The 17,651-nt window shown below is 42.7% G+C and overlaps 1 protein-coding gene across 3 annotated transcripts in view; it reads right to left on the bottom strand.

Annotated features, from left to right (window-relative positions):
* Positions 1-11,368, bottom strand: part of GGACT (gamma-glutamylamine cyclotransferase) — a 38,851-nt gene extending 27,483 nt beyond the window's left edge. Inside the window, exon 1 of one of the 3 annotated variants that reach the window (XM_068163809.1) lies at positions 11,293-11,368. The gene's annotated coding sequence lies outside the window, so the exon portion shown is untranslated. Of the gene's footprint in view, positions 1-10,788; positions 10,806-11,152; positions 11,240-11,292 lie in introns of those variants that run through there. The other 2 variants (XM_068163892.1, XM_068164049.1) reach the window with 2 other exon arrangements.
* Between the last annotated feature and the right edge of the window lie 6,283 nt (positions 11,369-17,651).

Here is a 17,651-nt window from a genome sequence, read left to right as displayed (position 1 = left end):
TAAATGAAAATATTTCCCAACTCTTTTCCCTAAGCACACTCCCAAATCATCACTACTACCTAAAGTCCATCTCATCATGTAGATCAGCTGATGGGCTTAGTGGGGTAGCACAGAGAATTGGAGAGGGGTTGAAGGAATGTGTGGTGGGTTGAAGTTTCCCCCCAGCATTAACTTTGTCAGACCAACTCAGTTAGAAGCAAATGAAGCTGTACTTGCAAGCAAGAACTACACTCTACAATGGAATGCAATGAGGATGTACAAAATCTATAGTATTTACAACACTACACAGATATTTACAATTAGCAAACAATGCGAAAAATCCCCCTGGTCAGAGACCAGGAAAGCCGTTCCTCTGCCCCCTGCCATGTCCCAAGAGAGAAAAGGAGCAGAGAGAAAGCACTGGTTAGACTTAACTGAACAACTCAGCCAAGACCAGCCAACAAGCATGTTAATCTCTCCTGAGCAAAGCAAAGCAGCAGAGATCAGGAACGGAGAATAATTGTTATGGTACAGCCAGTCTTATTCTGGATATTTATCCAATGAATTTGTTTAGAATAATATTTTGTTTTCCTTTTTACACCCAATGGTGATTTTTTATTCTTTAACTTTTCTGCTCAAAATCTGTAACTAAATTGTAAAGGCAGAGCCTAAAACCACCACACAATGTCAAAGAAATAATGCATCCCATAAAGTCTCAAAAATCAGACCAACAGATTAATTTTTGAACTGCTATGAAACCAAATTACCTGACCTGACAGGGTCAGGACAGGCATCATCATCTGTTCCTTCCTTCTAGTATCATACCTACCAGATCAAGTGTCAGCTGCACCAGTCTGCAGACCCTGCTTACAATTGGGTTACATCAACCATAGTTGGCCACAAAATCAAACAAAACCCCCACCAAAACCAACCAACTAACCCCAAACAACAGCCCAAACAAAAATTTAATAATTAAAAAAACCACAAAACCACCCAAACAAAACCCAACCAAAACAAACCAAAAAAACTAAACAAGAAATAAACCAAAGATCAACACCCAAACAGAACACCACCAAAATCCAGAAAAAAAAACCCAAACAAAAATTAAATTATTTAATGAATCTAGAATTGAAATGTTAGTCAAGGACTTCAAAGTTTTTAAAGTCTGTCATAAGACAAGTTCTTCTATCAAAAGAATAACTGTAATTAACAAGATTCAAACCTGAAATGATCACCACATCAATTAATAAATATTGAAAATATGACTGATAATAATGTACCTCTGGTAAAGCCAATTAAATTATAGAGCCTGGTTAAATTTGCATGTGAAGCAACAGTGAAACAGAAGGTACAGGTAAAACATTTAAACTACAATTTGGACTAATGAAAGATAATAAATCATTGCTTTGATATACAGAATTAGGGAAAAAGAAACCCTTCTCTGCATTAGTATGGGGTGCTTGGTGCCATGGGTTAGCTGTTTGGGTGGGTTGGATTGGTTGATGGGTTGGACACGATGATCTTGAAGGTCTCTTCCAACCTGGTTTGTTTATTATAATAAAGTGTCTTTAATTTTGTACATGATGATGTCACCTGTTAATGTAGTAAACTGTCATTAAGCATGCTTAATTAAAAGGTGTAATAACTACTAGCAGTAAAAGAACAGACTAGATGAGCAGATGGATCTACATCTATTTTACCTAATTTATTGATATTTCAACAAGATTAAGGTAAATATAAACAAGAGTATAAGAGGGGTAAAAAAAAGCCCCAAACCACCAGCCAACCAGTATTCTATTTCATTAAGAAGCCCTATAATAAAAATGTGAAAACACACCAATGACCTATTTTCTCTCCTTACTACACCTGTCTTCTCCCAAGATATTTTGTTTCTGTTATGCAGCCTACTTGAATCTTCATGTAACGACATAATCACATTACTGAGAAATGCAATATACCTGGAATTACAATTATGAAATAAGACACAGTGCCTTAGTACAGTTTAATCAAAAGGAAAGAAATCATCAGCCTAAAATATAATTTAAATCTCTTAAATGCTGATTTTCTTTTATGCTCATTTTCTGAGACTCCTCTGTAAGAGGTAACAGCTAAGATGATATGTCCCTATCTAAAGAATCCACATAAGACAGTGATTCTTCTGAGTCCTTCATATCACCTTCCCCAAAGACACTCTTCCCAATCAGAAAACAACCATAGGTATAGAATTCCATGTTACTTTTACTATTTGAAACAAGGTTCAGAAAGCTTTAGTATGATTTGGCCAGTAGCTGGATTCATATACTGCAAGTTTTTGTAGCTGGTATATTTGAACTACAACATAACAAGTACTGCAGCCTTGGAGCAAGTTAGTGGTTTGATGTGTGAAATATGTATGTCTATGATGAGTGTCCTGCTGGGATTTATTCCCTACATAATTTTCAGACAAGTCAAAATGAAGCCTGTGGGTCCACTCTGTACACTGTGTCAAAACATTCATGCATACAGTTTCTCAGTTACTTACACATCTTTTAACACAGCGCAGGCTTAGCTCTGTGTGGTCCCCTCTAGACTAGATTCAGTTATTCTCCTATGCCACATCCCAAAGTAATACTTACCAAACAGTATTTCCACACATCATGGGAAACACAAGACAAAGCAGCGCTTAGCATGTGCAAGGTGATGTAGTCTTAGAGCACTGCTTCAAAATACATGTTGGCTTCAAAACACAGGCTGTACTCCATCCCCTTTCAGTGAAAATACTATGCAACACTGAACTCAGATTCTCACTTACTCATTCTACAGAAAAATACCAGTGTTTTGATAGCTTCACTGAAATACAGCCACAAGAAAATCAACAGTGATTGATAAATGCTGTTGAACATATTTAAATGCTAGCACTTAATCACTTCAAGATTACAGTTGCCACCTAGGAATTTCTAGTAATCTTTTGCCTTCATTTTTCTAATCTCTGCAGGCTTGTTGCATCCTCTTTAAGTTCTTCCTTTGTCCAGAATATGCTTTGGCCTAGGTTGTTCTTCAAGCCACAACCTTCCCTAAGCACCTGCGTGGACATGCAGTCAAGGAGATAAGAAAGGAAACCTAGTGCCCATATCCTCCTTCTAGTCCTGTCTATAACTCCAAGACCATCATATCTCACCTGACAACCATGACAAGTATTTTAGCTTTTTTTTTTTTTTTTTTTTTTCCCCATCCCTGATCTGTTTATCTGTGCTCAACTACTGCTGCTTGTAACTCTTCTTCAGTAGCCTCCAATTTTTCCACCCACATACTCTGGTGACAGTTCATCTCTGAACAAGTTCTACTGTGAGCTCAAATTCAATCTCAGTAAAAATAAAAAAAAATAATCTCAATCTCTTCAGTTTGTTGCAATGGATGCTTATGTTACAAATGTCTCTCTAGCCTCATAACATTTCTCTTCCTTTTCCACGATTTATTCACAAAAGCCATGATGAAGCCCCACCTATAAAAGACTCATTTCACATATTGACAGTGTATAGCCCCATAACTGCTTGAATACAGGAAAAGCAAGGAAAAAACACAGGCCAGAACAATGTCATTGCAAAAGGGAGGCAGGAGTTATGCAGGAGGACAAACAGAAGGCCAATCCCTAGCAGCACTGAGATGGACTGCATAAAGATGAGCAATACATGGTGTCATACAATCCAAAATTAGAGGGATGCCAAAGAGGAGGCAAATAACCCTTCATTGGACACCTGAAAGATGCTTTACTAGGCAAGATGTTCTAACTGCACTTCTGGACTAGCCAACACTTGCTCCTGCAGATTTTCTTTCTTCTGATGCCAATTATTTTGTAACTTCTAGTTTAGGAATTCCAACTACAGATGTTAAATATTAAACATCCTTAAACACATGCCTTTGGTCTTCAAGCACATCCTATGTGCTACCAGAATCTGAAATGTTTCATTCTAGCACCCACAGTGAATTTCAGGTCATGTGATTAGTTAAATTAGCTTAAAAGAACAAAGCCAACAACAGAACAGTGAGTTTAGAGAGTAAAAAGAAAATGAAGATGACTACAACACAAGAGGCCATGTACTTTGCCCTATTTGCCTACCATTTCCCTCTACTTGAAAACAACACATAATTTCTTCTATTGGCACTACTACCTAACGGTATTCTATCATGACTTTACTCTCACATCACAGCTATCATGAATCCTCTGCTCATCTAAACATCATTCAAAACCACCAAAATCTTCCAATATAAACCAAACTAAATACACTTATTTCTCAGTCACTACTTATATTGTGACTTCCACTATCATTCTTCTCAGCAATGTTTTGAAGAAAACTGATTTATTTCTATTTTCCTTCTAGCTTTCAGTATTACTGTATATGTAGACCATGCCTCTTCTGATAGGAAATAATCTAACCTGTTACCTTTTATTTCTAGAGAAATTCACACATTCTGAGAGTCAAGTGGCAACAAAGCTGTTACTTATGGAACTGTGAGTAGACAGAACAGCCAGACAAAATTAAAATTGTACACTGATTTCAGTGCTGAAATTCAGTGCCCATAGTGTAGTCTGTTTAATAATATACAGCTAAACAACAAACACTTGGGTTCAATGTAGAACAATTCAGAAAAAATGTGATTAACAATTTCTTATGAATCAATTAACTTCAATTTCCTGAAATTAATCTGTTCAGAATCACTTCAGGTTCACCAGTTGATGTGAGCTGCCTACAAATGAAGCACACGTTTCAAACACACGCCTGTCATCTAAAGAAGCAGACAGAAGTGGAGGACATTGGTGAGATAAAAATCCAGGATTCTTATCAGTATTGTGTCCACAGAAACAGTAAAACCTTAAATAAAGTCCTGTATGCAAACTGGACCTTTTTGCATACAAGAAGGTAAAAACCTGCCAAATGACCTATTTCACTAGATACATAAACAGCTTTTACTCCCTGTGATGCAGAAAGCTGCAGAGCTACAGGCTGATACCCAGAATATGAAGAGACATAAGAGAGCTGTGTAAAACAGGCTCAGGCTGGAGTGATAGGCCAAGGTCATCCATATGAAGTTTAACAAATCCAGTGCTGGGTCCTGCACTTGGGCCACAACAAGCCCATGTAATGCTGCAGGTTTGGGGCAGAGTGGCTAGGAAGCTGCCCTGCAGAAAAGCACATCAGGGTGCTGGTTGACAGACATCTGACTATGAGACAGCTGTGCGTTCAGGTGGGCAAGACAGCAAACAGCATCCTGGCCTCTATCAAGAACAGTGTAGCCAGCAGGAGTAGGGAAGTGATTGTGCCCCTGTACTTGGCACTGGTGAGGCTGCACCTCAAATACTGTGTTTGGACACCTCACAACAAGACAAACAGAGATGTGCTGGATCACGCCCAGAGATGGCCAACAAAGCTTGTGAAGGGTCTAGAGAACAAGTCTTAAAAGAAGCAGCTGAGGGAACTTGGGTTATTCAATCTGGAGAAGAGTGAGTGGAACCTCATTGCTCTCTACAACTACCTGGAAGAAGGTTGTAGTGAGGCAGGGGTCAGTCTCAATTCCCTAGCATCAGCTGACAGGATGAGAAGAATAGCTTCAGATTGTGCTAGGGGAGGATTAGATGGGATATTAGGAAATGTTTGTTTACTGAGAGTGGTTAGGCATTGGAATACATTGCTCAGGGAGGTGGTAGGGTCATCATCCCTGGAAGTGTCCAAGAAACATGTGGACATGGCACTTCAGGACATGCTTTAACGGCCATGATGGTCTTAGGTTGATGTCTGGACTCCATGAGCTTAAAGGTCTTTTCCAACTGAAACAATTCTATGAAGACTCAGTCCAGATCAGTCCCCAAAAAATATTTGCAGAGAAGTCTCTTGCATTACAATTCCAAAATGCTGAGCTGTCCATGATGTTACCAGAAAGTAACATAATGCCAGCAGGCATTCCTGAGATCTGTGGAAAGTAAGTAAACTGGGAGAATTTTAGACAAGTAAGTATCTACATATCTTTCCTCACTTAGAGGAAAGTTAAAACCCTGACTATTATTGAAGATCAAAGACTCAGACAAAAGTGCAGCATAGCAGTCAAGATGATGCTGACTGAGATCCAGGTTTCCCCTGATGTCTCAGTGATTTACTTTGTTCATCTTTAAGACTCATGAATACACCTTGCTGAACAAAGAAAGCAGCAAAGATGGCGAGTACCCATGCTTCTGTACTACATGCTTCTTACCCTAATAATGCTAATAATGCCAGCTAGAAAGGCAGTTAACACTAATTTTCCAGCTTCTCTTAGTTTCCTTCCCTTTCAGTAGAGATGAGTTGATGCTTTATGAAGGGTTTAACCCTAATGGGTACCAGATAGCCAACAACTGTAAGCAGGTTTACGTTCCTGTAGCTGACCAGCAGTTGCAAAAACTCTGACATTCCTTGCCCATATCTGGTGTGCTGTGAGTTTCTAAGCGACATCTGATCACTAAGGTGCTCTTCTTAGCCTTTCTGGAAAGAGAGTTGTATCTGTGTTTTCACATCCAGGCTCTCTACCCACTTGTGCCATATGTTCCATTTAAAGTTCCAGGATAGCAAGTATAGAGATACTTTTCACTTTTATATCTAATGACAATTAAATGCTTTGTGTTGAGACAAATTTTCAGTTTCCCAGTTCCAGCATTCCACAGATGGGACTTTCAGTTAAAGAAAAGGGAGTTAAAGAAAGATTTGCCTCTGTACTTGAGCGTTAATATTGCATTTTCTTTCCTTAGTATCCAAGAGAGAGATTGGCTGCACCAGGGGAAGTTTAGGCTGGAGGTGAGGAGAAAGTTCTTCACAGAGAGTTGTTAGCCAATGGAATGTGTTGCCCAGGGAGGTAGTGGAGTCATCCCTGGAGGTGTTCAAGAGAGGACTGGACGTGGCACTTGGTGCCATGGTTTAGTTGTCATGAGGTGTTGGGTGACAGGTTGGACTTGATAATCTTTGAGGTCTCTTCCAACCTTATTGATTCCATGATTCTACCCAGCACTGTATTTATGGGAGCACAATCAGTATATTGAGGGAAGTGATGATGTCCCTTTACCTGACACTCACTAGACTACTCCTGCAATACTGCATCCAGTTTCACGCACACACCCATACAAGGAAGGTATCAATAAACTGCCTGTGTTTGGACAGTCATGGGGCAGGAGCATGTGCTCTGTGAAAAGAGGTTCAGAAAACTTGGCCTGTTCAGGCTGAGAAGAGATGGCTTTGTGGTGACCTCCCAGCAGTCTTCCCATACCTGTGAGGAGCTTATCTAGAAAACACAGTTAAGCTCTTCAAAGTGGTGCATGTGGGAGTTGGAGCTACAAATCAAAGTATGAATGGCCCAGATTTGATTCAAGGAAAAGAGTTTTCATTATGTAGATGAGCTGTCCAGAAGGGTTATGTAGCCTCTATCCCTATAGGTTTTCAAGGCATATAAGATAAAGTCCTGAACAGCCTCATCTGCCCACAGAGGTGCCCCTGCTCTGAATAAGGTTTAACTAAAGACTCCCAAGGTCCTGTGCAACCTAAATTATGATAGAAGTTGTGTGACTATCAGGCTAGACAAGGTAAGCAGAGTAAAAGAAGATAAAGAAAAAACAGACTTGTAATTACTCTGGTATTATTTGATAGCAATAGTTACAATGGCACTGGAAAAAGGCAAGCCTTTAAGGAAAGGCTGAGAAAGTGATTCTGCATGGCCAAGAACTTCTGTCTTAATATCAGCAATACAATAGTAACTCCGGCTGCTAGTAAAGGACATGAGCAATTACAGCACGCTCAAACCACTGTAGAGAAAGGTAGTTATGTACAAAGGAAAAGAGGTGTCTTGTAAGACACAAATCAGGAGTGCCAGTGATATTCAGTATGTTTCTCAAGATGTTAAGAGCAAATAGCTAACACAGTTAAAGAAATCAAAATGACCCAAAATCTTAATGTACAGGACATTCTTGAAAGCCAGTGCAATGCTAAATAGAATGATCTATTATCCTGACAGTCTGTTTGTCTTTAGTGTTAATTGGCATTTACAAGTGAAAATAGGAGAACTCTTATCGCACATGATCCCCAAAATGTATTTAAACTTTGGGAATAAAAAAGATCAGAAAATTCTAAATAGTTACAGATGCTGATTTAAGAACAAACACCTACTATTGCTTGAGCAGCTGCTGTTTGTTTTTTTTTTTTTTTTAATAAAAAAAGGTATTAGAGGCACTCTTTAGAGAGACAGAATGAAAAAGGTACTACATTTGCAAGCTCGATGACATTACTATATCCCTATATTTCCCTTGTCTCTTATTAAATGATCTATGAATGATGCCATTAAATATTCTGAAAGATGGGAAAAAGAATGAGTTCATATAGAAAATGCATCTTATCATTGCATGTCTACTCTGCTTAAGCAATTCACATTGCTTAAAGTGTCATGCAAATTTCACATTCAATTCTACTTAAGAAAGCTATGAAAATTATTTGATCAGCTTCAAAGCACATATGCTTTTAGAGCATGAGAGACATACACTAAGTCTTGATCAGGAAGAGAAAAACAGAACAAGTACATTGCTCAAAAAAAAGGAGATGATAAAAACTCCAGTGAAATAAAGTGTATTTTTTTTCCTTTGGACAGTAACTATTAATGTTGCTTATGATTACAGAGTAAAATAATTTGGCCAATTCATGAGAGATTAAAAGTGTACCAGAGCCAGCAGAAGGCAGATGCCACAACATACTCCTGAAATGTATTATTTCCTTACTTCACAACACTTTCATGACTGCACCTTTGCATCTGCACCCACACTCCCAAATTAAAAAGGTAGATCAGGTAGTCATATAACCTTACTTTCCAAAAATTCCCAAAGAAGAGCAAACACAACCACAAGAACAACAGCAGCAGAAAAAGCAAAAATCTTGGTTACATTAGCAGTCAGATGAAAGTAACTTTCAGTTGGAAATTTCTTTTGAGTCATGAAAATGTATACACCAGGAGTCAGAGAGCTGTTGCTCAGAAGGCAACTTTGAAGGTCACCTAGCCCAGCCTCCCCCTTAGAGCAGGGCTAATGCCAGCTAGACAGTTTTTTCAAGCCAAGAAACTGTGCTCAAGTGTAACAGTGGGTGGGAGAAGCAGCAGGATGCCTGCCGCAAAACCAGGCCTAGTTTGTACTCCGTACGCTCTGGAGGCACCTAGCTTTCCATGTCAAACACCAGCTAAGGAAAAGCATGAACTGACATGGTGATCCTTTCTACAGAATAAAAGGCAGGTGTTGCCCTAAGTGAAACGTTCAAAGCAGTAACTCTGCCCTGAAGTGATACGAGAAAACGATCAGGAAAAAAACCAAAACACAAGCCTGATCACACAAAGAAAGAAGTCACCAAATTTGTAAGGAATAGATGACATGGCAGACTTTTACATGACCCATTCCTTTCTATGACTGAGAGAAGCTTTGTTCAGTGTTTTAGTGGTATCGAAACAAATTCATTAACACCTCATAGAAATATGCTTGCAAAGCTGACGCAGAACACCACAGTAATTTAGAAAGTGGGAACTGAACAGGCTACAAGAACCCAGCAACATGAAGTACAAGATGTATTAAGAGGTTAATACTTGTCAGAATAGGGTGCAGATTTTAAAACATAGCCAGGTATGGGAAATATTTTTTTTTTAATATCTGACACCCTTCACAATTCAGGTTTCAAGACAGCAGCAGAGGTGCCCGTCTAACTTTTATTTACTGACTGCAGCAGAATGCTATAGTACACTGGGATAAAAAAGACATGTTAGTTTTCATATGACTTTGATGGAGGAAGGATAGGAGGGCTAGATGAGGACACTTGACAGACACAGCCTAGGTTTTTAAGGCTTTTCTCAGGGGGGAGAAAAAAAATGCCTGTACTTCAGACATGCAAACTTTAAATCCTCTTTGAACACCCTATGTCATACAATAAACAATTTTAATTGTCAAGAAATTGTTTTCCCTGGTTGACTACCTGCTTAAATCTAGAGAATATATAAAACAAGCTGACTCTTAACAGAGCTCTACATGAAAGAACTTGGTCTTGGAAATATTATAGTGGTTCTGTATGTTAAGCTCTATGTAAGTTGTTACCTTAGTGTCTTGAAAGCATGTCAGGAATTACAGAAGTAGCAAATTAAAAAGCCCTGAAGCAAAAAATGAGGAACTTAACTGTTTAGAGTTGATACATATACAACTACATGAACCTCAACTCCAAAGCAAATTTACCTAGCTCTAGAACAGAAAGTACAGATAACGAAAATATAATTAATAAAGTTACTAAAACACTCCAATTCCGTTCAAGCAATAAGAGAAATGCTCTTAAGTGCTATCTTGTAAGGATATAGGTATCAACTGTCACAGCTTCTTTTACTCTATACCGTTTTTCCCCGTTCACCGTCTAGTTATTTGATCTTCAAATCCACGTCACTAATCTCTACAAAGTAAAGGTACGTTACTAAAATGAGCATTTGGATCACAGCAAATGCTTTTGTTTGGAGGACGCTCTAAGCACCTAAATACCAGAAGAAAAGAAGGTGCTTGCCACCTTGACCCATCAGCAGCGTTTCGATCTCAGCTGCAGAACACTCTCCCTGTGCGAGGGGGCGTTACCGGCGCATAAGGCTTCCAGCAGCCCCTAGCACTCCGAGGCACACTGCTGCGACCTGTCAAGGCTTGGGGCAAGCAGGTCACCGCGGGGGCAACGGCAGCGCGGCGCCCAGCAAGGGAGCTCTCACACCAACGGCCGGCGGCAGAGGGCTCCGTGCCGCTCACAGCTGCCGCGAGCCTACCGGCACTGCTGCCCGCCGGCTCCGCAGACTACACGGCCACCTCCGCTGCCCTCAGCCCGGCGGCCGTAGGCTGGGGAGTATCGGCCTGCGCTGCGGGGTGCTCTCTACCGGTGCCGGCAGTTCCATTCCTCCCGCCGGAGGGCCGGTAGAGCCCGTCTCTTTTTCCAAAAGGCCCCAACTGAACAGGCGCCCTGTCAAACTCCGCACCCCGTCGCCTCCCCTTGGCCAGCCGAGCGCTAGCAGCAGCCAGGCGACGAGGCAGCACCAGGGGAAAGGCGAGGCCCGAGGTCTGCCGCGGGGACCCGCCCCTCGCTGCCAGCGGCCCATTGGCCGCGAGGACGCCCCACGGCCGCGCCGCCGTCACCTCGAGCGGGAAATGTAGGGCGGGCGCGCGGAAGGGCATCGGCCGCTCGAACCGCACGGGATTGCCGCGTCACGTGGTGCAGGAGGGGCGGGCCGGGGCGCCCCGCGGTGCGCTATTCTTCCTCGTCTCGCGGCACTCACTCGCCAGTGCTGCCGGTGCCTCCGCGAGGTCGCTCCCGCCTGCAGCCGCCGCCTTCTGTGCCCGTCCTGGGGCGCCTCTCTGGGGAGTAGGCGGCGGGGCGGAGCGGCGGGGCGGGGCTGGCGGCAGGGCGGCCGGGGGCGGGGCTTCCACAAGCGGCCAGGGCAGCTCGGAACGTCCGTGACGGTGTGGGGGGGTGAAGTGCGGTTTGCTCTCTGGGCAACGCCTGCGAGCGAGCCGTAGAGTGCCTGACGGACGGTGGAAGGCCGGGCAGAGCTGCCAGCCGTGCTCGGAGGCGGGGGAGCCGAGCAGCCCGCGTCAGCTAAGAAAGTAATAGCAAAGTGCAGCGCCCTGCACGCCCCGGGGAGTGTCGCCCCCCCCCCCCCCCCCCCCCAGCTACAAATCCAAACCAAAACACCATGGCAGCGCCGAAAAACTGGAACAGAGAGCCACCGAGCACCACAGAGCCCCGTTGCCGAGACTGGCTACAGAAGCGACTTCGGCAGTAGACAGAGGTCGATTTTGAGCCTTCAAAGCAAAAGTTTTAAGACTTGGAGACTGACAAATGGGATGTTTTGTCTCCATCAGGCCAGTTCCCAGCCAAGGGCCCCTCACACTGGTTCTGTAGGCGTCGGTCTGCTCTTTAGCAAAGCATCTTGAGACTTGCACACAGAACAAGGACAGAAGGGAGGAGTAGGACACCCTCATGATCTATTTGAGCTGTTCAGTACTTGTTTAACGGGAGCATACAAGCCCCATGCTGTAGCCTGGTTATTGGGACAGCAAGTACTGTGCCGGTTTTGGTTCCATCTAGGTTGGGAAGTCAAGTCACATGTAAGTCACATATTAGACTTAGAATCCCTTTCTTATAGAATTAGCATTCAGTAATTCTATTCCAGCTCTAAAGTAGAGTACGGTTGCTCAGATTTTGAGGAAGTATCACCTGCTATTACTTCTACACTTTGATGTTTTAGAGATTGAATTAATTAGGTATTCCATTACTTTCCTCAAGTGGTGCGTTGTTTTGGGTTTTTGTTAAGGCACATTTATTCAACCTTTATAGGGTTGTCTACAGAATCAAGATTTTGGACTATTAATTGGAAGTAGAGAATGTCTTTCTGTTTTTCAAAGTAGCAGGCTATCATGCCCTCTAGATTTTATTCCCAGCTTATAGCAGAACCCTGAGTCAAAAACACTACAAACCTAAACCATTATCACCAGATGATGTGGTGCAGCTGCCATGCTGGAGGGAAGGGATGCCATTCAGTGGGACCTTGACAGGCTGGAGAGGTGGGCCCAAGCCAATCTCATGACTTCCAACAAGACCAATTTGTCCTGAAGAGACAAAAGACTCAAAAATGCTCTGAACCAGACAATGAAGCAGGAGCCAGGAGGTCTATTTTTTCAGGTGATTGCCCATGTTTGCCCAGGCTTGTCTGAACATGCCCTGGGGTCCAAGTGGGCCAGGTGTGTGTGCCTTTGGCCATGTTTGGAGAAAACTTATTCTATAGGTTAAAGTATCAGGTTTCTATCTCTTAATCTTTGTCATTGTCTCGGAAGATCTATAAATACTACCTCAAAGAGTGAGTGCCTTGCCTTGTCCAAATCTGGGGCAAGCCAAAAGCATTAACCCTGCAAGCCCTAGAAGCCATGCCTTGCTTGCCTTGCAATTTGGAATCCAAGCTGTGCCTCAGTTTACCCAGAAAGACTGCAAGTACCCCTCGCAGTAATGCATTGTAAAATGCAGGAGCAGACAGATGCATCTAGGCGAAGAGAGACGTCTCTTGCTGGGCCAAGAGACAAACCCTGGAGGAGCCAAGACCCCTGGGACAATTTTGTTTTATTGGAAAAAGCAACAAAAACTGCTGCAAAAATTGCAGCTGGAAGAATCCTTCTAGAACAGGCAAAGCTACAAAGCCAACAAGCCCTAAAAGCCTCAGCAGCAACCACTTTTCTACAAAGCATTCAGCTATGAAGCCTTTGGAAATAAACCCTGTATGTGCCTCAGCAACAAGCTGCAGAAGCCACCAGACAGTGAAACTGTATTCCTGAACCTTTTACATGTTAGACACCATTTTGGTTTTGTTTAAATCCCCACGTGTGCCATGTGGTACCATGACCTGCGCATTACAAACATTGCAACTGAATGTACTGGACTTAAGTGATTTGCAGTGAGTAATCTTGGACAGCAGCACTCTGAGCTGGGTTAGGAACTGGCTGGATGGCCAAACCCAGAGAGTGGTGGTGAATGGTGTCACATCCAGCTGGCGGCCAGTCAGTAGTGGAGTCCCCCAGGGATCAGTGCTGGGCCCCATCCTCTTTAACATCTTTATTGATGATCTGGATGAGGGCATTGAGTCCATCATCAGTAAATTTGCTGATGGCACCAAGCTGGGGACAGGAGTTGATCTGCTAGAGGGTAGAGAGGCTTTGCAGAGAGACCTCGACAGGCTGGACAGATGGGCAGAATCCAACGGCATGAGATTTAACACATCCAAGTGCCGGGTTCTGCACATTGGCCACAACAACCCCATGCAGTGCTACAGGCTGGGGTCAGTGGCTGAAGAGCAGCCAGGCAGAGAGGGACCTGGGGGTGCTGGTTGATGGTAGGCTGAACATGAGCCTGCAGTGTGCCCAGGTGGCCAGGAGGGCCAATGGCATCCTGGCCTGCATCAGGAACAGTGTGGCCAGCAGGAGCAGGGAGGTCATTCTGCCCCTGTACACTGCACTGGTTAGGCCACACCTCGAGTACTGTGTCCAGTTCTGGGCCCCTCAGTTTAGGAAGGACGTTGACTTGCTGGAACGAGTCCAGAAAAGGGCAACGAAGTTAGTGAGGGGCTTGGAACACAAGCCCTATGAGGAGAGCCTGAGGGAGCTGGGGCTGCTTAGCCTGGAGAGGAGGAGACTCAGGGGTGACCTTACTGCTCTCTACAACTACCTGAAGGGGGGGCTGTAAACAGGCAGAGGTTGGTCTCTTCTCCCAGGCAGCCAGCACCAGAACAAGAGGACACAGTCTCAGGCTGCGCCAGGGGAGGTTCAGGCTGGAGGTCAGGAGGAAGTTTTACACAGAGAGAGTGATTGCGCTATGGAATGGACTGCCCGGGGAGGTGGTGGAGTCGCCGTCACTGGAGGTGTTCAGGAGGAGACTTGACAGGGTGCTTGGTGCCATGGGTTAGTTGATTGGGTGGTGTTGGGTGATAGGTTGGGCGCGATGATCTTGAAGGTCTCTTCCAACCTGGTTTATTCTATTCTATTCTATCTACGAAATCTGATTTTTATAAGCATCTGTTGAAAGGTATGTTGCCCTAGAGAATTCTAGAGTCCCCCCTTGGGGGCAAAGCTGGCATGATGCTGATGTTCTTTTTTCTTTACAGTTTAAAGTGATGGTGGTTGTTTCTGGTTTTTTGCTAATATTGTACAAATTGTTACATGTTCCTGCTGGTGAGGTATCTCTTCTACAACTGAGTATTTTGAACCAGTAAATATATTTTATTAGTATATTCCATGGGAATTTGTTTATTACTAAAATTATTGATATTTTAAATTGTTCCACTTATTAAATATTAACAAATCCATAAATTCATAACACAAGTGCAAAGTCTTACATCTGGATTGGGGCAGTCCCAAGGATCAGTATAGGCTGGTCAGTGACTGGCTTGAGATCAGCCCTGAAGAAAAGGACTTAGGGGTGCTGGTGGATGAGAAGCTCAACATGAACCACCAGTGTGCACTTGAAGCCCATAAAGCCAATCACATCCTGGGCTGCATCAGAAGTGAGGCCAGCAGGTTGAGGGAGATGATTCTCCCCCTCTATTCCACTCCAGTGGAGACACCATCTGGAGTACTGAGTCCACTTCTGGAGCCCCTATTACAAGAAGGCTCTGAACATGCTGGAATGTGTCCAGAGAAGGGCCACAAGGATGATCAGAGGGTGTAAAATAGATTAAGAGAGTTGGGGCTGGAGCCTGGAGAAGGCTCTGAAGAGAACTTATTGTGGCCTTCCAGTATCTTAAGGGGGCTACAAGAAAGCTGGTGAGGGACTTTTTATGGTGTCAGGTAATGACAGACTAGGGGGAATGGGAAAAAATAGAAATGGATACATTCAGAGTGGATGTTAGGAAGAAATTCTTCACCATGAGAGTGGTGAGACACTGGAACAGATTGCCCATGGACGTGGTAGAAGCCCCATCCCTGGAGGTTTTCAAGGCCAGGCTGGATGTGGCTCTGAGCAACCTGATGTAGTGTGAGGTGTCCCTGCCAACCCTAACAATTGTATGATTAAAATCTATACAAAAAGATAGCAAAATGCAGATTTATTACATGACTCCATTACAAATGGGTCAGCTGAAAATAAACTGTAATGTACCCTTGGCAATCTAAATGATTAACACTACACTAAAACACGCTTTAAGTCAGTGATCACAAGCTAACAATTTAATTGTCTGTAGGGATGTTTTTCTAACAAAAATAGGTACTTTTAAAAGCCCTGAACTGCTTGACGTGTATTCTCACTGACACACAATGTAACACTCATGCCACAATATTGTAGCACAGCTCTCCAATACGCAGGTAGTCAGTCCTCCAGTGCTCCACAGTGCATGCAACTACACAGATCCTCTTCTTTAGAGTGGCTTTTCCCCTTAAAGCACAGCATCTGGGTTGCTGTATTTATAACAGTACACCTATGTACAACCACTTCACATCATAGTAGAGCCCAGCACACAGTCTGAAGTACCCACTACTAGTGGTACCTGCTGCTTGTGGTAATACATGGCAGATGTTTGGCTCCCTCAGCATTTATGTCAACAGAAATTCAGATACTTGACCTCACTTCTGTTTCTAGCAAACTGTAGCCTGTTCCAATTAAACATGCCTTCATAAACACACATTTGATAGAGACACATCAAGAGCAGTGGAAGGAAGCACATTCAGTGAAAAGGCAAACCAAGAATCACATGGGAATCTACATGTAACAATAGGTATGCAAATGCACCTATGCTCCTGTGAAATGTGGAACACAAGCAGGAATGAGCAAATAAATATGATGGTATTTAACCTAACACCCCCATGCCATATAGTAACAGGCTATGCTATCCCATTTAACACTCTAACAGCTATAGCTTGACATAGAAACTTCAATTTCAGAAAAAAAATTCTCACCTTTGCAATTTTACAGTTGCTTTTCAAGTGAAGAACACTAAATGTCAATTCAGTAAGACGTTGTTACCTTCTTTTCCTGTGATCACAGACAAGCTAACCATGGATTGAACTGGACCTGAGTGTTCTGTTTCTATAGGCAGGGATTTGACATTCAAATGCCTTATCAGTCATTTAAATTTAACTGTCTGGAGAAACCAAAGATCTCTTAATGTGTTTCATCCTATTCCCTCATCCAGCCACTATAACTCCAACTCCAACTCTCAAGGCAAGTACCTGTCAATCTGCTTCAATGCCAATCTTTTAATATTCTTGGTGCGGATAATATGAGGGAATGATAGAGGTGTATGGGCCCAGATTGCTTCAACTGAGAGCAGCAGTGAGATCTTCTGCATATATGAGTGTATCATCTTAGTTACCCTTTGAAGTTACTTGTCTCAAGTACGTGATGTCTGAGATCCTAAAGATGTTTTCTTTAGGTGAACCATGTTTCAGATTACCTGTTTGGGTTTGTTTTGGTTTTTTCCCCTGCCAGCGACTACACAAAAAAACTAGGATAATAGCTGAATAGCTCAGATGCAGGTATCACAAATATGAAGAAAACAATTCCCACTGAATAAGCCCAGTATTTTGAAACAAAGCATTCAAAAGTTTGAAGACCTTAATTTCTGAGTGCTCATACACATAACCCACATCTCTAAAGTTTAAATCCTACGTATTAAATGCCAGGAAAATTCATGTACATTGATCTAAACGAGAGAGAACATACAATCAGAGAATTCCCTTGCAAGTTTTTGGTGAAAAGAGTGTAATCCATAGCAATCACTGTGAGTATTTTTCTGACTCCATTCTGTGAATTGAATCATTCTGTATTTCTCTCTTCAGAACTGTATTTAAAGAAGCAATCCTTGAGAGAAATAAAAAAATTATCCAGGTTTCCTAATTCCACTAGAGAATCAAGCAGGCCAGCTGATAAGCAGGGAACTTTAATCTTCTGTAATTAGCAATGGTAGAAAGGTAATGTGGGGGAAAAAAAAAATAATCCAGCACACTGGAAAGATAAATTTACGTTTGTAACAACAGTTATGTGCCAAGCCACTTCTTGTTCACCTTTCTGTCTTTCAGGTTGTATGTTCTGTACTATTTCTGTAGTCAGTTATGAAGTATGAAAAAACAAGCAAAGGGTTAACACAACCATGGGTTA

The sequence above is a fragment of the Melanerpes formicivorus genome, unplaced genomic scaffold (assembly GCF_026170545.1).
Source record: "Melanerpes formicivorus ecotype bairdi unplaced genomic scaffold, bMelFor1.0.p_v2 SCAF_1, whole genome shotgun sequence".
NCBI classification, from domain to species: Eukaryota; Metazoa; Chordata; class Aves; order Piciformes; family Picidae; genus Melanerpes; species Melanerpes formicivorus.
This window is presented reverse-complemented; position numbering and strand designations above follow the sequence as displayed.